This window comes from Ranitomeya variabilis, chromosome 2 (genome assembly GCF_051348905.1).
Source record: "Ranitomeya variabilis isolate aRanVar5 chromosome 2, aRanVar5.hap1, whole genome shotgun sequence".
In the NCBI taxonomy this organism is placed as follows: domain Eukaryota; kingdom Metazoa; phylum Chordata; class Amphibia; order Anura; family Dendrobatidae; genus Ranitomeya; species Ranitomeya variabilis.
Window position 1 is genome coordinate 219,960,847 of NC_135233.1, and position 21,740 is coordinate 219,982,586.

Sequence of the window (21,740 nt, forward strand, 5' to 3'; positions counted from 1 at the left end):
AGAAATTATTGGCGCAGCGGGAACTAAAATGGATTGTTACACTGGGGACAATGCAACCATTCGGGCTCAATGAGGCCCTTAATTTTGCACCCTTTCTGTAGATAAAATTAGAGGTGACATTGATTTATTTTTTGTTTGTATTCTCTTCCACTTGTATACTTTTAACTGTTTTTTGTGTGTGTTTTTATCAGATTTTAATTATTGTTTTTTTTTTCTTTTTCAATAGTTTTTTTTTTATGTTAATCTATCCCCTGCGGTATGATGAATTACATCAGATCCTTACATCTTTGTTATCCCCATCTTTGTTTGAATACTCCTTGAAGAATTTACTGGGTTTGGGACTACGAAGATAAGAGACTGGAAGAATTAATTATTTTCATCATGATGCCATAAAATGTTATAATCCGGTTAAATTCTTTTTATGATACATGCATTATTGTAATTGTGTCTGAGGCTCATTGATATTTACAATTGCTGCTGTGACTGCGGTGCGCGTGCTCCCGCTTGCTGTCTTCTGCTGCCATGCGGGGTCCGGGAATGGTCGCCGCTGGCGTCTGACTGGGAGCCATGGTTACTTCCTGCTTCTGCTCAGACGCCGGGCGGTGGCGCGCCGGGTGGTGCGGGTTTGCTGGGGCCGACCGCGGGCGCTTGCGCCGTATACACACAGCCCAGCAGCAGCCGATCATGTGACCGGTTACCAGGGATACTTAAGGTCCTGCAGGGGAGCGGAAGCACACCTCCCCTTGAGAAAGCCATGCTGTGAAGAGGTGAAACGTACGTCAGGGTGCGTCCAGTTGTGCACTTCAGCACTGGTAACCCTTATTTCTTCTGGCTAACACTCATGTTAGAATTATGTATCTAGATGGTGGCATGTGAGACGGAGCTATTGCATAGCTCCCAACCGTCCCTCATTGTGCGGGACTGTCCCGGTTTTGAGCCTTTGCCCTGCTGTCCAGCACGGAACACTCTGCTTCCCGCAGACAGCAGGACCGACACGCCCCCTTGTGTTAAGCCATGCCCCGGGCCCTTACCCTTCCGTATGGCTGCCTGCTTTCTGCGCACATGACCTGTTATGAGGTCACAGGAGGGGAGGAGTCAGGGGTCACATGATCAGGACCTCCGTGGATTGCACAGCCTGTGCTGGTTGCCAACTTGCCACATGGTGCTGCAGGATGAGGTAAGTAATGCCTTGTGTGGGGTCAGGAGGTGTACAGTGTGGATGTAGCAGAGCCATGTGTGTACGAGGTGTATGGAGCGGAGCCATGTGTATATGAGGTGTATGTAGAAGAGCCGTGTGTGTACAAGGTGTACGGAGCGGAGCCGTGTGTGTACGAGGTGTATGGAGCGGAGCCGTGTGTGTGCGAGGTGTATGGAGCGGAGCCGTGTGTGTGCGAGGTGTATGAAGCGGAGCCGTGTGTGTGCGAGGTGTATGGAGCGGAGCCGTGTGTGTACAAGGTGTACGGAGCAGAGCCGTGTGTGTACGAGGTGTATGGAGCGGAGCCGTGTGTGTGCGAGGTGTATGGAGCGGAGCCGTGTGTGTGCGAGGTGTATGGAGCGGAGCCGTGTGTGTGCGAGGTGTATGGAGCGGAGCCGTGTGTGTGCCAGGTGTATGGAGCGGAGCCGTGTGTGTGCCAGGTGTATGGAGCGGAGCCGTGTGTGTGCTGTTGTGAAATTGGATTTTGGGCTCCCCCGGTGGCCACTGGTGGAATTGAACTTGTGTGCATCATCCCCTCTGTTCACCTGTTCCCATCAGGATGTGGGAGTCGCTATTTAACCTTGCTCCTCTGTCACTTCCATGCCGGTCAACATTGTAATCAGAAGCCTTTCTGTGCATGTTCCTGCTACCAGACAACTTCCAGCTAAGTCGGACTTTTGTCCTTGTTTGTTTTTTGCATTTTGTTCCAGTTCACAGCTGCAGTTTCGTTTCTGTGTCTGGAAAGCTCTTGTGATCTGAAATTGCCACTCTTATGTTATGAGTTAATACTAGAGTCTTAAAGTAATTTCAGGATGGTGTATTGATAGGGTTTTCAGCTGACCATGAAAGTACCCTTTCTGTCTTCCTGCTATCTAGTAAGCGGACCTCGATTTTGCTAAACCTATTTTTATACTACGTTTGTCATTTTCATCTTAAATCACCGCCAATATATGTGGGGGCCTCTGTCTGCCTTTCGGGGAAATTTCTCTAGAGGTGAGCCAGGACTATATTTTCCTCTGCCAGGATTAGTTAGTCCTCCGGCCGGCGCTGGGCGTCTAGGGATAAAACGCAGGCTACGCTACCCGGCTACTGTTAGTTGTGCGGCAGGTTTAGTTCATGGTCAGTTTAAGTTTCCATCCTTCCAAGAGCTAGTTCCTATGTATGCTGGGCTATGTTCTCTTGCCATTGAGAACCATAACAGTGTGCCAGGTGTATGGAGCGGAGCCTTGTGTGTGCCAGGTGTATGGAGCGGAGCCGTGTGTGTGCGAGGTGTATGGAGCGGAGCCGTGTGTGCCAGGTGTATGGAGCGGAGCCGTGTGTGTGTGAGGTGTATGGAGCGGAGCCGTGTGTGTGCGAGGTGTATGGAGCGGAGCCGTGTGTGTGCGAGGTGTGTTATGATCCTTAGTGGTTGAGGATCACAAATTACTCCAGCTAAGTAACAAACATAGGACAAGCTCTAGGGATGTGGCAAACTGGACTGACCGCAAATCTGAACCTATCCAAACACACTAGAAGTAGCCGGTGAACGTGCCTAAAAATCCTAGACGTCTCGAGCCAGCCTGAGGAACTAACTACCCCTAGAGAGAAAGAAAGACCTCTCTTGCCTCCAGAGAAATAATCCCCAAAGATATAGAAGCCCCCAACAAATAATAACGGTGAGGTAAGAGGAAGGCACATACACAGGGGTGAAAGCAGATTCAGCAAATGAGGCCCACTAATACTAGATAGCAGAAAATAGAAAAGGGAATCTATGCGGTCAGTAAAAAACCCTTACAAAATATCCACTCTGAGATTTCAAGAACCCCCACACCAACTAACGGTGTGGGGGGAGAAACTCAGTCCCCTAGAGCAACCAGCAAGCGAGGAAATCACATTTTAGCGAGCTGGACTAAAAACATAATGAACGCTGATAATCAAAAAAATGATCAAACAAAAACTTAGCTTGTCTTGGAGAGACTGGGAGCAAGGTAGCCACAAGGAATCTGAAGAGCACTGAATACATTGATAGCAGGCAAGGAACTGAGTATCCAGGTGAGCTAAATAGGAAACCAACCAAGGATAACGAACCAGCTGATGCTGCAACCTGCAGAAAGACAACACTACACAGTACCGCTTGTGACCACTAGAGGGAGCCCAAAAATAGAGTTCACAACAGAGGTGTATGGAGCGGAGCCGTGTGTGTGCCAGGTGTATGGAGCAGAGCCGTGTGTGTGCGAGGTGTGTGGAGCGGAGCCGTGTGTATGCGAGGTGTGTGGAGCGGAGCCGTGTGTGTGTGAGGTGTGTGGAGCGGAGCCGTGTGTGTGCGAGGTGTGTGGAGTGTATGGAGCGGAGCCGTGTGTGTATGAGGTGTATTGAGCGGAGCCGTGTGTGTATGAGGTGTATGGAGTGGAGCCGTGTGTTTATGAGGTGTATGGAGTGGAGCCGTGTGTGTATGAGGTGTATGGAGCGGAGCCGTGTGTGTATGAGGTGTATGGAGCGGAGCCGTGTGTGTATGAGGTGTATGGAGCGGAGCCGTGTGTGTATGAGGTGTATGGAGCAGAGCCGTGTGTGTATGAGGTGTACGGAGGGGAGCTAAATGTGTACAAGGTGTGCGGAGCCGTGTGTGCAAAGTGTACGGAGCGCAGCTGCATGTGTAGGAGTAGCTATGTGTGGCCATTATATGGTACGAAGTATCATGTGCGGCCAATATACAGTATGGAGCATCATGTGTGGTCATTATACAGTATAGAGCATCATGTGTGGTCATTATACAGTATGGAGCATCATGTGTGGTCATTATACAGTATGGAGCACTGTGTGGCCATTATACAGTATGGAGCATCATGTGCGGTCATTATACAGTATGGAGCATCATGTGCGGTCATTATACAGTATGGAGCATCATGTGTGGCCATTATACAGTATGGAGCATCATGTGCAGTCATTATACAGTATGGAGCATCATGTGCGGTCATTATACAGTATGGAGCATCATGTGCGATCATTATACAGTATGGAGCATCATGTGCGGTCATTATACAGTATGGAGCATCATGTGTGGTCATTATACAGTATGAAGCATCATGTGTGGTCATTATACAGTATGGAGCATCATGTGCGGTCATTATACAGTATGGAGCATCATGTGTGGTCATCATACAGTATGGAGCATCATGTGTGGCCATTATACAGTATGGAGCACTGTGTGGCCATATTTTTTTGTTTATAATTATTGTATATGAAACAGTGTGATCAGCAGTGCTAAATAGGTGTGGTTGGGACGTGGATATGGGTGTGACTAATTATGAATGGGTGTGGTCAGAGGCGTGGCCTAAAATTTGCCGCGGCGCGCGTTGTGCGCTGCAAACTTTGTCCCTCTTTCCCATCTTCAAAAGTTGGGAGGTATGCTATTGTGAACTGTGGACATTATCATGCATTAACCATTGGGACAGAATCTGTGTTGTGCTCCCTCTAGAGGCCTTGAGGGGATATGTTTGGACACACTATTGGGTAGGGCTATTTACCACACACTTTTGGTCCCGTTTGTTGGACGTTATATTTATATGGTGCTGTATGTTGCTCATTGGTATCCTGTACCATCACATCTTTTAACAATTGTTTGTCAATATATGTGTGATTTTGTTAATAAAGATTTGTTATAAGCTTTTTCTACCACAAAACTCCTTTGTTTCTTCTTTATTAGCATATTGTAATGGAGTGGTATACAGGTAGCTAGGCGATGATGCTTAGTTTACTAACTAATAGGAGTCTGGGCATTTTTGTATTCTCCAGAATAGGAATTAGTTTGCAATTCACTCAAAACGGCGGTCAGCTGCGCCATTTTACTCAACCATAGAAAGACGGTAAATGGTTAAATTGATAAAAAATACTCATTTCACTGATCACTTGTCACGCCATCTCCGTGACCCGCCGCCCGGTCCTCGGCGCCTCTTATATTCTCTTTTCCCCATCTTGTGTATTTTTTTTCAGCCTCTTCAATCTATCCCGAGGCTTGTGGCGTGACTAGGTCCCGGATGTCACTGCGATACAAAACGCAGCGCCCAAATAACCTCCAAGGCCTATTCAAGTCGTGGTGTGGATTGAAGAGACTGAACACAATATGCGCAATGGTGGAAGGTGAAAAGAAGCGTTGCCGAGGACCAGGCAGCGGGGTCTGGAGACGAAGGGACAGGTGAGCGCTGAACAGGGTTGGCGTCAGCACCCGGCGTACCCGGGCAAGTGCCAGGCCCATGAACAAATGGGGGGCCCACTCATGGCCGGGACACCAGGGGGCCTGGCTGCTCCCCCAGCAGCTTCGGCACTACTTGAGCTCAGCCGCCACTTAAACAAATATGACAGTGCACTGTGCAGCGATGTCTGCTAGTAATGACGTGGCCGACACACAAGCAAAGTTAAAGGCACAGTGCCAGCCTGACCACATCATTAGTAGCAGACACAGCTGCAGAGTGCACTGTGCACGGCCATGTCTGTTTAAGTGACAGCCATCAAACAGCGCGCCCTCCATAGCCACATGCCAGAGGAGCCTGATGAGCGACAAGCCAGGGGGAGGTGAGTGAGGCTTGTGTCTGTATGTCTGTGTATGCATGTATGATGTGCATATCTGTGTATATCAATGTGTATGACTGTATATATTTATGTATTTTTGTGAATTTGTCTTCAAATATATGTATGTAAATATCTGCGTATTGTATGCTTGCATGTCTGCGCATTGTATGTGTGTGCATGTCTGTGTATTGTGTGTGCGCATGTCTGCGTATTGTGTGTGCGCATGTCTGCGTATTGTATGCGTGTGCATGTCTGTGTACTGCATGTGTGTGCATGACTGCATATTGTATGTGTGCGCATGTCTGCGTATTGTATGCGTGTGCATGTCTGCGTACTGTATGTGTGTGTACATGTCTGCGTATTGTGTGTGTGTGTGCGCATGTCTGCGTATTGTATGTGTGCGCATGTCTGTATTGTGTGTGTGTTTGCGCATGTCTGCGTATTGTATGCGTGTGCATGTCTGTGTACTGCATGTGTGTGCATGTCTGCATATTGTATGTGTGTGTACATGTCTGTGTACTGTAGATGTGTGTACATGTCTGCGTATTGTGTGTGTGTGTGTGCCTGTCTGCGTATTGTATGCGTGTGCATGTCTGCGTACTGTATGTGTGTGTGTACATGTCTGTGTACTGTAGATGTGTGTACATGTCTGCGTATTGTGTGTGTGTGTGTGCATGTCTGCGTATTGTATGCGTGTGCATGTCTGCGTACTGTATGTGTGTGTGTACATGTCTGTGTACTGTAGATGTGTGTACATGTCTGCGTATTGTGTGTGTGTGTGTGTGCATGTCTGCGTATTGTATGCGTGTGCATGTCTGCGTACTGTATGTGTGTGTGTACATGTCTGTGTACTGTAGATGTGTGTACATGTCTGCGTATTGTGTGTGTGTGTGTGCATGTCTGCGTATTGTATGCGTGTGCATGTCTGCGTACTGTATGTGTGTGTGTACATGTCTGTGTACTGTAGATGTGTGTACATGTCTGCGTATTGTGTGTGTGTACATATCTGCCTATGTGAAGGATGAGGGGGAAGGCTAGGCCCTGTGTAGTATATCTTTATTTCTCTGCCGTATCTCTGCATCATGAATCGTGGTATGTGGGCCCACTGAGACTCTTTTGCCCGGGCCCACAAAAACCTGGAGCCAGCCCTGGCGGTGAATATTAATTTTTTATTTTCTATTTTTTACATTTTTTATGTTCTGCAGGCCTCGAGAGATGAAAGAACATAATAAGGAATATTCAATTTGCAGAAAATAATTTAGCTGCAAATCTATTTTTTCTGTAAAATCCATGCGATTCGGCAAATTCCAATCTAGGCATATCCAATAATCTCTAATTACTGTGCTTATTAAATGGGAACGGCAACCTCCAGCACGCGAGCTGTTGTGAGACTACAACTCCCAGCATGCCCTGAAAACAGCTGTAAAACAGTGGTTGAACAATGGGAGAATACTTTCCCATACAGAGCTTGCCACAAATGTTTGGAAGTCTTTGTATAGAATTGGGGGCACATTGAGGTACTGTATGACCTCAGTAATACTCAGAGATTATAATACACCCATGTGAATAAAAGCCTAAACTGTCTAACAGGACATCTTTTTGTTGTCCATAGCAACCAATCAAAACGAAGCTCTCATTTTACCAGAGCTGTTTAAAAAATGAAAGCTTTGTTCTGATTGCTTGCTATAGGCAACAAAGACAGTTTCCACTCATTGTACGACCTCGATGATGAAAGCGGAGAGGAAATGCAGCTGAGAAAAAGCAAGGAGACTGAACTGGTAAAGACAGTTTGCTGCCAGCGTGTGTGTCAAGGTGTTAACCAATTCATCTTGGGAACCTGTGGTTCTGCTGTGGAACAAGGACAGAGCATTCTTCAGAGCTGTGTGCCTGTGGAGCTCTATGGAGTACCTTTTGTGCTGAGCTTAGAAGCAATAGAAAACATCCTGTGCAGATTCAGGCGGATTGCTCTCAGGAGAATTCGTGAGTGACTGCTGAAAGAGAGACGGTATCCTGTACCTTCTGTGTTGAGAGGGACCCGGACAACCCCGTTGAAGTGCTATCCCGTACTGTATCCTGAGGCTACAGAGCTGTAAGTCCCCGGCATGTGGGCTCGGCATCGGCCGACAAGATGCAGAACTTTGTTTTTCTATAGCTGTTTTGGCACCGAAAATCTTGGAACTAAAGACAAGAAACTGACTGACACATCCAGACTAGTGTGAATAGGTGCATACCACGAGGAGCTACCTCCATATACAATACACAAACAAAGGTTGCACTCCATCGTGCTAAAGCATGTCAATGTGCAATATGTGAAATTTGAATAGCAATACGGCTTTGGAGGATTAGGAAAAAATATGAGACGCTTAGCTTAAAGTTTGGCCAAATATTATGTGCCCATCAACCAACGTCAAGATGGTCTCAGTCTCATCGGTCCCTGACCTGTGTGAATACCTCTCTAAAGCTACTTTCACACATCAGGCTTTTGGCGCCATGCCGATTCCGGCGTCGTGCCGCAGAGCCGGATCCAGTGTAAATTGTGAAAACCTGATGGAACGGATCCGGTTTTTCAGGTTTGCGTCCATTTCTTCCATTTTTTATCTGGTTTTTCAAAAACGTCCCTGGGAGGCTCCAAAATGTGATTGGCCCCCTGAAAACTATATGTCAGGCAGGCTCTCTTGCTGGCTGGCTCTCTTGCTGGGAGGCAGGCTCTCTTGATGGTTGGTAATGAGTGAGGACCTCACTGGCATTGTTTATTTATGTTTCCTGGGGCCGGCCAATTGGTTCTTTTTCTGGATCCGGCGCATTCCTGTGCCCATAGACTTGCATTGTAGCAAAAAGCCAGAAGCGCCGGATCGAGCCTTTCTGGCTTTTTCGCCGCAGACAAAAAAACGTTACTGTAGATGTTTTTTCCAGAAGCCGGAATGGAAATTTTTGCTGGATCCAGAAAAGACAGGAAGGAACGGTGGGCAATGCGGCACAATCCGGCGCTAATACAAGTCAATTGGGAAAAACAGGATCCGTTTTTTTTTTCCCGCCGATTCCGTTTTTTTTCGAAAAAGAGCCGTAATGGGCCAGAATGAAAAAACCTGATGTGTGAAAGTAGCCTTAGGCTGATGACTGAATTCCTGGGTGAATGTGGACACCTCTGTCAGCAATGCCTGCATTTATGGGTAATTAGTGATCTGCTGTAATTAAAATCACCACTTGGTGGAGGGCGGAGTGCTCTGTCAGTAGGCTAACATACAAAAGACAAAAAACTGACTGGCACATCCAGACTAGTGTGAATAGGTGCATACCAGGAGGAGCTACCTCCCATACACCATATACAAAAAAGAGGTATTCACACAGGCCAGGGACCCACCAGGCTGAGACCACCTTGACGATGGTTGATGGGCACATAGTATTTGGCCAAATTTTATGCTAAGCCTCTCATATTGTTTCCTAATCCTCCAAAGCCGTATTGCTATTCAAATTTCACTTACTCCAGATTGACATGCTTTAGCATGATGAAGATCTTGGAACTGACTGCAGCTGTTGCAAGTTATATGCCTGAGTAGAGACTTCCCTCAGGTTAGCGGTACCATAATAATAGATACCGGGGTATCCTTAGATTAAGTGTTTTAGAGCTCCTGTTATATCTATAGGCATTGTATTATGGGTTTTGATCTATTTTTACTCAGTGTGCCATCCCAGGGGGTCTCATAATATCACCTCAGCCGATTTACACCTGTTTTCTTCTTAGCACCTGATTTGATCTTTTGGACAGGTAGATTCAGGGCCGGACTGGCCATCGGGCAGTTCTGGCAAATGCCAGAAGGGCCGGTGCTAGTAGTGGGCCGCTGCGCGCCGACTCACCCTTCCCCCCCAGCGCCGCCGCTGCCGAATTCAACTATACCGGCGTCTATGACGCCGGTACAGTTGAATGCAATGATGGAGGAGAGAGTGTCACCTGACGCTCCCTCTCCCATCATTCCCCGCTCTGCCTCTGACACTGCGGGTGCGCGCGCACTCACTGTGTCCCAGGCAGTGCAGTGGCAGCCGCCGAGACAGGAGCAGGGAGCACCGCAGGCACGAGGTGAGGTGAGGAGTGTTTTTTTTTTTTTACTGGACTGTGGGGCCATTCTAGGGGGGAGGAGAGATGTGGGCTCTGCTATATACTACTATGTGGGCTGTGCTATATACTACTGCTGTGTGGGCTGTGCTATATACTACTGTGTGGACTCTGCTGTATACTACTATGTGGGCTGTGCTATATACTACTATGTGGGCAGTGCTGTATACTACTGTGTGGGCTCTGCTGTATACTACTATGTGGGCTGTGCTGTATAGAACTATGTGGGCTCTGCTGTATACTACTATGTGGGCAGTGTTGTATACTACTGTATGGGCAGTGCTGTATACTACTGTGTGGGCTCTGCTGTATACTACTATGTGGGCTGTGCTATATACTACTATGTGGGCAGTGCTGTATACTACTGTGTGGGCTCTGCTGTATACTACTATGTGGGCTGTGCTGTATAGAACTATGTGGGCTCTGCTGTATACTACTATGTGGGCAGTGTTGTATACTACTGTATGGGCAGTGCTGTATACTACTGTGTGGGCTCTGCTGTATACTACTATGTGGGCTCTGCTGTATACTACTATGTGGGCAGTGTTGTATATTACTATGTGGGCTGTGCTGTATACTGCTACATGGGCTGTGCTGTATACTGCTACGTGGGCTGTGTTATCTGCTATGCGGGTTGTGCTATATGCTATGGGGGTATATTATATTCTATGGGAGAGGCCGTGTTATATACTATGTGGCTGTTATATACTATTGTGGGGGTATATTATATTCTATGGGGAGGCTGTGTTGTACTATGGGGGGGCTGCATTATATTCTATGGGGGCTACATTATATATTATGGGGAGGTGGGCTGTATTATATTCTATGGGGTGGCTGCATTATACTCTGGGGTGGCTGCATTATATTCTGTAGGGTGGTGGCTGCATTATACTATATGTGGGCTGCATTATACTGTATCGAGGATTATGGGGAATATGTTATACTATATGAAGAACTATGGAGTGCATTATACTATGGGACGTGAATAGTACTACATGGATGACTATGGCGGTGCATTATACTATATGGAGCACTATGAGGAGTGTATTATGCTATATGGAGGACTATGAGGAGTGTATTATGCTATATGGAGGATTGAGCATTGTATTTTAATATATGGAGGACTATAGGGAGTGTATTTTCTTCTTCACACAGGTAATTTTTCCATCATCCATTTGTGTGCTGACTGCAAGTGTGAACAGATCCATATTTAGCAAGCTTTGCTCATGGTAATTTTTCCATCGCTCCTGTGTTTTTTTTTGTTTTTGTTTTTTTTTTCCTCTGCTTTTGGTCTCTGATTCAAAGTGTTCAAAGTTTTTTTTGTTTTTGTTTTTTTCTTCCCACCGTTTTATGGCCTTGCTCCGCATTGGTTGTTTACCCTGCATAGTAATGCCTGCTCTGGCCTTATGCTAATTGGTTAATTGCTGATTGTGACCATTTGGTTCATGATGCTAGCAGTCATTTCCTTTCATATATATTTAGTCTGGCTGGGATAGGACGCGTGCGTGGTCGCATGTGCAACAGATTTTAAATGCAACGGTTTAACCCCTTAATGACAGACAATATGTCTTTTAACTGACCTGAGATATAAGAGAATAGCCTCCCCATACAGGTGACAATCCAGAAGCTGTCAGCTGTCCACTATAGCTGACAACTTGCTGTATCAGCCACAATCACTGTTTGCCCCATCCAAATCTGTTTAACCCCTTAGATGCTGCTGTCAATAGTGACTACATCATTATAAATGGTTAACAGACTGTGGGGGCTCCCTCTTTATCCAAATTGGTGCCCTCAGATCATGATTGTATGGTCCTGATGTTTGCCATGGCAATTCATGACCAAATAGCGGCCTTAGAGTCTGACTGCTATAATAATCTGTTCACAAGTTAGAGACATTTAGGTGGTAAAAATACACATTTTCATTTCTGTCATACCACTTTGCATTAATTCCTGTAAAGCACCTGAAGGGTTAATAAACTACTTGACAGTAGTTTTCAATATGTCAGGGGGTGCTGTTTTTAAAATTGTATCACGTTTGGGGGTTTCCCAATATATGAGACCCCTAAAGTCACTTCAAACATGGATAAGTCCCTAAAAAAATTAATTTTGTAAATTTCCTTGAAATTTGGGAACATTTTTAAACCTCCTAAAACGCTAACAAAATAAAATAACATTTTACAAATGGTCTTGATGTAAAGCCGACATGTGGGAAATGTTATTTATTAATGGTTTGCTGTGGTATGACTATCTGGATTAAAGGGATAATCATTCAAATTTAGAAAATTAAAAATTTTTTTACATTTTTTGCTAATTTTTTTATATTTTTTATAAATAAATACAAAGCATATTGACTTAAATTTACCATTATCATAAAGTATAATGTGTCATGAAAAAACAATCTCAAAATCACTGGAATTTGTTAAAGGGTTGCGGAGTTATTACCACATAAAGTGACACTGGTCAAATTTCAAAAATTTCGCTCTGTCACTAAGGGGTTAAAGTGCATGGCAGTTAGACAATGGCAGTTAGACAATGGCAGGAGACAGGTAAGGTGCTTAAGTTATCCAAAAAATCATGCTTCTTGGTCAGTCATACTACATTATGCATTGATCATAGCAATCTGCTTCTTATTTGTTTTTACTTCTGCTTTCTCACAACTCTCCCGCCCTTTAACACATTCTGGTCACTCACTCTATATCCACCCCTCCCTTCTCCCCTCTCCCATTGTAAGGCAGTGACCGGTGTCATATGCGAGGGTCGCTATGTATCCCCCAGGATGTGCTTAGAAGCATATTAGATCCGCTTGGAGTGCCCTGTGCTCACAGCAGGTTTGCCTGTGAGCCACAGGGAAGAATAAAAGTGAGTGTGAACTGGATCAAGTTATTTGACCCAGAAATTATTCAGGAAAACCCGGTATGGGCTTTTATTTTTGAAACGGACTGCAGGAAGGTAGTGGGGCCGGTCCGTTTCCTCCAGCCCAGATCTTATAGTGGCCCATGGCCATAGACTCTGGAGGAAAGAAAAAAAAACCCTGCAAGAGAGTTTGGGTGTGTCAGTGTTGGTCTGGGAGTCAGACCTAGCAGGAGCTTTATGAGGAGCTCTGTCCGTGTGGTGCAACACGGGCCAGGCAGAGCCTGAAAAGCCTGACACCCCAACTTACACGGTGGTGTAATACGTTCACCGCAACGGATTGTGGACTGTTGTTATTTTTCCCGGCTGCATACCGAAGGACTTGTTTGCTTACTTTTTCCGGTTTGTGAGTATGCTGTGAAATAAACAAGACTTTATTTGAACTTTATATGGGTCACTGCCTATTCACTGCACAGCAAGGACATCGCTACATCACATATGGTGGAGAATGCGGGCAGTGTGAATTAAGGCATACCCCAACACCATTTGCATGTCTGTTATCAAGCCTGCTACATTACAATTCAGGCCTACAGACAAAATGGAGGAGATCCTGAGGCAGCTGGTCCTCACTCAGCAACAACAGCAACAAACTAATAACCTGTTGCTGCAGCAAATTACAGCCCTGTGTGAGGCACCTCCAGCACCGACCCCGGAACGTCGTGATGCCCGAGACAAGGTCCGCTCCTCTTTGAGGAAACTGAGTCCGGAAGATGACATGGAAGCTTTCCTCACCATCTATGAGCGCACGGCAGAGCGGGAGAATCTGCCAGCAGCACAGTGGGCTGAAGTTGTGGCTCCATTCTTGAGGGGTGATGCGCTAAAGGCCTACTTTGACCTCAGTCGGGAGGATGCCCAGGACTATTCCAAGCTAATAGGTGAGATCCTTGCCCGACTGGGGGTTAATACTTATGTGAGAGCTCAACGGGTGTTTTCTTGGACTTTTGTGGAAGCCCAGCCTGCCCGGTCTCAGATTTTTGACTTACTGCAGCTTGTGAAACGGTGGCTCCAACCTGAGACTTTAACCACAAGTCAGATAGTGGAGAGGGTGGTGGTCGACCGACTGGTGAGGGCTCTGCCAGCAGCCATACAGCGTTGGGTGGGTCAAGGGGACCCGGGTACCCTAGACCAGGTTGTAGGTCTGATAGAGCGATATAAGGCCACCCAGGACTTTATACGGGACACTGCTCCGCTTCGGCTGTCACGAAAGGCTCCACCAGCTCAGGAGTCTGAGAAAAGTCCACGACCCTCCACTGGGACAAAACCGGACCGAGTCTGTGCTGAGGGGTTGTCTCGGAAGGAGAGTGAACACAGACCTGTGTCCCCTAAACTGGCCCCAATGTTACCTCGTGCCACAGTCGTTACGTGTTGGCGGTGCCAAGAACCTGGACATGTGGTTGCTAATTGCCCCCTAACAACAGAACCCATGGACTGCGGGTATACCCGCCGGGTGTCTATGTATGCCCAGCCAGTCTGCATTGCCACTACAGACCCTGCCGGTACCGAACCTCAGCTGTGCAGAGTACTCATTAACGGGTACCAGATGGATGCTCTCTTGGACTCGGGGAGCTTGGTGACCCTCGTACACAGGTCCCTGGTTGCTGGGGACAGTCCTAATGGACGAAAGGTGGGGGTATTGTGCATACATGGGGACCTCCGAGAGTACCCGACTGCGGAGGTCACGTTCTCCACCCCATGTGGAGAGATAAAACATGTGGTGGGAGTGGTAAAGACTCTTCCGTATGGGACTGTGATGGGTAGAGACTTGCCCTTGTTCTGGTCCCTCTGGGAGACCAGAGTTAACCCTCTCAGGGTAAAAAACATTCCGGGTGCAGAACCCAAAGATCCCGAGTCAGGGACACCTGCCGTAGGGGTCGCCACGATAGGGACAGTGTGTAATCCCGATAGGTTTCCCCTAGAGGTGTTGGTAGGAGAAGTGGAAGAGAATCCACCAATTCCTGAGCTGGAGGTGTCACCTGGTAAGTTTGGGACTGCCCAGCTCCAGGATCCCACTCTGACCCAGGCAAGGGAAAGAGTAATCGAGGTGAATGGGGTGGCACAACAACCTGGTGCAGAAAAGGAGTTTCCCTGGATGATGATCAACCAGGAGTTACTGTACAGGGTTGATAAAATCCGGATGAGGTGGTGGAACAACTGGTAGTGCCCCAACCCTATCGTTGGGCGGTGCTCGACATGGCTCACACTCACATGTTGGGGGGGCACTTGGGGGCCAAAAAGACGTTAGAGTGCATATTACAGAGTTTTTTTTGGCCTGGTGTCTACGCTGAGGTTACAAAGTACTGTGACACATGTCCTGAGTGTCAACTAACCTCACCCACCACGAACTACCGGAGTCCATTAGTGCCTCTACCGATCATAGAAGTACCTTTTGAGCGGATAGCGATGGATCTGGTAGGACCAATAGTAAAATCCGCCCGGGGCCTCCAGCACATATTAGTAGTTGTAGACTACGCCACCCGGTATCCAGAGGCAATACCGCTCCGGCACACTTCGGCTAAACTAATAGCCCGTGAACTGTTTGCCATGTTTTGTCACCTTGGGCTTCCCAAGGAGATCCTTACAGATCAGGGAACCCTTTTATGTCTAAAGTGACTAGGGAGCTATGTAAATTGCTCCAAATTAAACAGTTACGTACGTCAGTGTACCATCCACAAACCGATGGGTTGGTCGAGAGGTTTAATAAGACCCTCAAGGCCATGCTCAAAAAGGTGGTCGCCAAGGATGGGAAGGATTGGGATATGTTATTGCCACATTTAATGTTCGCCATACGCGAGGTACCGCAGGCATCCACGGGGTTCTCCCCGTTTGAGCTATTGTATGGCAGGCACCCGAGGGGACTGCTGGATGTAGCCAAAGAGACGTGGGAACAGGAGCCCACTCCACATAAGAGTGTTATCGAGTATGTGGCAAGTATGCAGGATCGGATTGCGGTCGTGCAACCCATAGTAAAGGAGCATCTGTTGGATGCCCAGGCCACTCAGAGCCGTACATATAATAAAAGGGCCACGGTCAGGACCTTTAAAGAAGGAGACCAGGTGTTGGTACTAGTACCCACCCCAGAGAGTAAACTCATGGCCAAGTGGCAAGGACCTTATGAGATACGGGGGAAGGTGGGGAAAGTGAATTACAAAGTGTACCAACCCGGGAAAAGAAAACCCGAGCAGCTGTACCATGTAAACCTGCTAAAGGCCTGGAAGGACCGAGAATGTTTGGTCACAGAAGCAACTACGGTCATACAATCGGAGGTCCCTCTGGCACTCGCCAAGGACACGGCCGGGTGTGAGGTAAAAGTCAATGATGACCTCACAAAACAGCAGCGGCGGTAGGCTCGAGCTTTGGTACAGCAGAATATGGATGTATTCTCAGAGCTGCCGGGGCGAACCTCAGTGGTTCAGCATGACATTGTCACTGAGCCCCGGGTAAAGGTGCGGATGAAACCCTACCGAGTGCCAGAAGCCCGAAGGCAAGCCATCGCGGCCGAGGTAAAGCAAATGCTTCAGTTGGGAGTCATTGAGGAGTCCCGAAGTGAGTGGGCTAGCCCCATTGTACTAATACCAAAACCTGATGGGTCATTACGCTTCTGTAATGACTTTAGGAAGTTAAACGAAGTGTCAAAATTTGACCTGTATCCCATGCCACGGGTGGACGAGCTAATTGAGAGGCTGGGGAAGGCACAGTACTTCACCACGCTGGATCTCACGAAAGGTTACTGGCAGGTTCCCTTAACAGAGTCAGCGAAAGAAAAGACTGCTTTTATAACCACAGAGGGTCTCTTTCAATACGTTGTCTTACCTTTTGGGTTACATGGGGCTCCGGCCACATTCCAGAGGCTGATGGACATTGTGTTAGCGCCACATAGAGATTACGCGTCGGCCTATTTGGATGACATAGTCATCTTTAGTACCGACTGGGATACCCATCTGTCCCAGGTACAAGCAGTGCTGGAGTCTCTTAGAGCCGCAGGGTTAACAGCAAACCCAAAGAAATGCGCAATAGGTCTCACGGAAGCCCGGTACTTAGGATACGTGATCGGCCGAGGGGTGATCAAACCTCAAGTGAACAAAATTGAGGCCATTCAAAACTGGCCCAGGCCCTTAAGTACCAAACAAGTGATGGCATTCCTTGGCATCATTGGGTATTACCGTCAATTTATACCCAATTTTGCTGGTAAATCGGCTTCCCTAACGGACCTGTTAAAAGGGAAGAAAACGGTGATGGTCAAGTGGAATCCTCAAGCAGAGGAAGCTTTCCAGTCTCTGAAGTCGGCGTTGTGTGGACAGCCGGTCCTCATCAGCCCCGACTTCAAGAAAACCTTTATTGTGCAAACCGATGCCTCAGAGGTAGGCTTAGGAGCGGTGCTGTTGCAAGAGGTGAACGGGGATGAGCATCCAGTCACCTATTTAAGCAGGAAACTGACCCCGGCAGAGAAAAATTATAGCGTAGTTGAGAAGGAGTGCTTGGCGATTAAATGGGCCTTGGAGTCCCTACGCTACTATTTGCTCGGGCGTCAGTTTCGGTTGGTAACAGACCATTCACCCCTTGTCTGGATGAGAAATGCAAAAGAGAGGAATGCCCAAGTCACCAGATGGTTCTTGTCCCTAAAAAACTTCAGCTTCTCTGTGGAACATCGGGCTGGGAAATCACAGGGAAATGCGGATGCCCTGTCACGGTGTTATGATCCTTAGTGGTTGAGGATCACAAATTACTCCAGCTAAGTAACAAACATAGGACAAGCTCTAGGGAGGTGGCAAACTGGACTGACCGCAAATCTGAACCTATCCAAACACACTAGAAGTAGCCGGTGAACGTGCCTAAAAATCCTAGACGTCTCGAGCCAGCCTGAGGAACTAACTACCCCTAGAGAGAAAGAAAGACCTCTCTTGCCTCCAGAGAAATAATCCCCAAAGATATAGAAGCCCCCAACAAATAATAACGGTGAGGTAAGAGGAAGGCACATACACAGGGGTGAAAGCAGATTCAGCAAATGAGGCCCACTAATACTAGATAGCAGAAAATAGAAAAGGGAATCTATGCGGTCAGTAAAAAACCCTTACAAAATATCCACTCTGAGATTTCAAGAACCCCCACACCAACTAACGGTGTGGGGGGAGAAACTCAGTCCCCTAGAGCAACCAGCAAGCGAGGAAATCACATTTTAGCGAGCTGGACTAAAAACATAATGAACGCTGATAATCAAAAAATGATCAAACAAAAACTTAGCTTGTCTTGGAGAGACAGGGAGCAAGGTAGACACAAGGAATCTGAAGAGCACTGAATACATTGATAGCAGGCAAGGAACTGAGTATCCAGGTGGGCTAAATAGGAAACCAACCAAGGATAACGAACCAGCTGATGCTGCAACCTGCAGAAAGACAACACTACACAGTACCGCTTGTGACCACTAGAGGGAGCCCAAAAATAGAGTTCACAACAGTACCCCCCCCTTGAGGAGGGGTCACCGAACCCTCATCAAGACCCCCAGGGCGATCAGGATGAGCTGCGTGGAAGGCACAAACCAAATCGGCCGCATGAACATCAGAGGCGACAACCCAGGAATTATCCTCCTGACCATAGCCCTTCCACTTAACCAAATACTGCAGCCTCCGTCTAGAGATACGAGAATCCAAAATCTTCTCCACCACGTACTCCAATTCGCCCTCGACCAGCACCGGAGCAGGAGGCTCAACAGAAGGAACCACAGGTACCACATACCTCCGCAACAAAGACCTATGGAACACATTATGAATGGCAAACGATGCTGGGAGATCCAAACGAAAAGACACCGGGTTAAGGATTTCCAAGATCTTATAAGGACCGATGAAGCGAGGCTTGAATTTAGGAGAGGAGACCTTCATAGGAACATACCGAGAAGACAGCCACACCAAATCCCCAACACGAAGTCGGGGACCAACACCGCGGCGGCGGTTGGCAAAGCGCTGAGCCTTCTCCTGTGACAACCTCAAATTGTCCACCACATGGTTCCAAATCTGCTGCAACCTATCCACCACAGAATCCACCCCAGGACAGTCAGAAGGCTCAACCTGACCCGAGGAAAAACGAGGATGGAAACCAGAATTGCAGAAAAAAGGCGAAACCAAAGTAGCAGAACTAGCCCGATTATTAAGGGCAAACTCGGCCAAAGGCAAAAAAGTCACCCAATCATCCTGATCAGCAGAAACAAAACATCTCAAATAAGTTTCCAACGTCTGATTAGTTCGCTCGGTTTGGCCATTAGTCTGAGGATGGAAGGCCGACGAAAAAGACAAATCAATGCCCATCTTAGCACAAAAAGTCCGCCAAAACCTGGACACAAACTGGGATCCTCTATCAGACACAATATTTTCAGGAATGCCGTGCAAGCGAACCACATTCTGAAAAAATAGAGGAACCAAATCGGAGGAAGAAGGCAACTTAGGCAAGGGCACCAAATGGACCATCTTGGAAAAACGATCACACACCACCCAGATGACAGACATTTTCTGAGATACTGGAAGATCCAAAATAAAATCCATGGAAATGTGCGTCCAAGGCCTTTTCGGAACAGGCAAAGGCAAAAGCAAACCGCTGGCACGAGAACAGCAAGGCTTAGCCCGAGCACAAATCCCACAAGACTGCACAAAGGAACGCACATCCCGCGACAAGGAAGGCCACCAGAAGGACCTAGCCACCAAATCTCTGGTACCAAAAATCCCAGGATGACCCGCCAACACCGAAGAATGAACCTCGGAAATAACTCTGCTGGTCCATCTATCTGGGACAAACAGTCTCTCTGGTGGGCAACGGTCAGGTCTATCCGCCTGAAATTTCTGCAGCACTCGTCGCATATCTGGGGAAATGGCAGATAAAATAACTCCCTCTCCGAGAATACCAGCCGGCTCAGAAACTCCCGGAGAGTCAGGCACAAAACTCCTAGAAAGTGCATCAGCTTTCACGTTCTTCGAACCAGGCAGGTATGAGACCACGAAGTTGAAACGGGAGAAAAACAACGACCAACGAGCCTGTCTAGGATTCAGGCCCTTGGCAGATTCAAGGTAAATCAGATTTTTGTGATCAGTCAAGACCACCACACGATGTTTAGCTCCTTCGAGCCAATGTCGCCACTCCTCAAATGCCCACTTCATAGCCGACAACTCCCGATTACCAACATCATAATTCCGCTCGGCAGGCGAAAACTTTCTTGAAAAGAAAGCACATGGCTTCATCACAGAGCCATCAGAGCTTCTCTGCGACAAAACAGCCCCTGCTCCAATCTCAGAAGCATCAACCTCGACCTGGAAGGGGAGAGAGACATCTGGCTGACATAAGACTGGAGCTGAAGAAAACCGGTGCTTCAGCTCCCGAAAGGCCTCCACGGCCGCAGGAGACCAATTAGTCACATCAGAACCCTTCTTGGTCAAATCCGTCAAAGGTTTAACCACGCTAGAAAAATTAGCGATGAAACGACGGTAAAAATTAGCAAAACCCAAGAACTTCTGAAGACTCTTAACAGACGTGGGCTGAGTCCAGTCATGAATAGCCTGGACCTTGACTGGGTCTGTCATGAATCCCCAATGGCGAGGGATAGCACAGGATAAGCAAAGATAATAAATATCGGACGAGCTCTAGGGTGATGGAACCTGGGCTGACCGCTGCCCTACGCCTGACAAACGCAACTAGAGATAGCCAGGGAGTGTGCCTACGTTGGTTCTAGACGCCACGCACCAGCCTAAGAGCTAACTAGTACTGCAGAGAAAACAAAGACCTCACTTGCCTCCAGAGGAATTAACCCCAAAGATATAGTTGCCCCCCACATGTATTGACGGTGAAATGAGAGGAAGGCACACACATAGAGATGATGTATATAGCTTTAGCAAATAGAGGCCCGCTGAAAACTAGAAAGCAGAATGACACAAAAGGGGACTGAGCGGTCAGCAAAAAACCCTAATCAAAAAAACCATCCTGAGATTACAAGAACCCATGTGCCAACTCATGGCACATGGGGAGAACCTCAGTCCACTAGAGCAACCAGCTAACAAAGAGACATTCTAAGCAAGCTGGACAAAAAACCAAACAACTGAAAGTCAGCACTTAGCTTATCCTGAAAGATCTGGGAGCAGGTAGGCAGGAACCAAACAGAGCACATCTGAACACATTGATAGCCGGCAAGGGAAATGACAGAGAGGCCAGGTAAAATAGGAAACACCCAGCCTCTGATGGACAGATGGAAACCAAAGGCCGCAACCCACCAAAGTCACCCAGTACCAGCAGTAACCACCAGAGGGAGCCCGCAAACAGAATCCACAACAGTACCCCCCCCTTGAGGAGGGGTCACCGAACCCTCACGAGAACCCCCAGGGCGATCAGGGTGAGCTCTATGGAAGGCGCGGACCAAATCAGTAGCATGAACATCGGAGGCGACCACCCAGGAATTGTCCTCCTGACCATAACCCTTCCACTTAACCAAATACTGGAGTTTGCGTCTGGAAACACGAGAATCCAAGATCTTTTCAACAACATACTCCAATTCTCCCTCCACCAGCACCGGAGCAGGAGGCTCGACCGAAGGAACAACAGGCACCTCATACCTCCGCAACAACGACCGATGGAACACATTATGAATAGCGAACGATGCTGGGAGATCCAAACGGAAGGATACAGGGTTAAGAATCTCCGAGATCCTATAAGGACCGATGAACCGAGGCTTGAACTTAGGAGAAGAGACCTTCATAGGAACAAAACGAGAAGACAACCACACCAAGTCCCCAACAAGAAGTCGGGGACCCACGCGGCGACGGCGATTAGCAAACTGCTGAGTCTTCTCCTGAGATAACTTCAAATTGTCCACCACCTGATTCCAAATGTGATGTAGCCTGTCCACCACCACGTCCACTCCAGGACAATCCGAAGACTCCACCTGACCAGAGGAAAAACGAGGATGAAACCCCGAATTACAAAAAAAAGGAGAGACCAACGTGGCCGAAC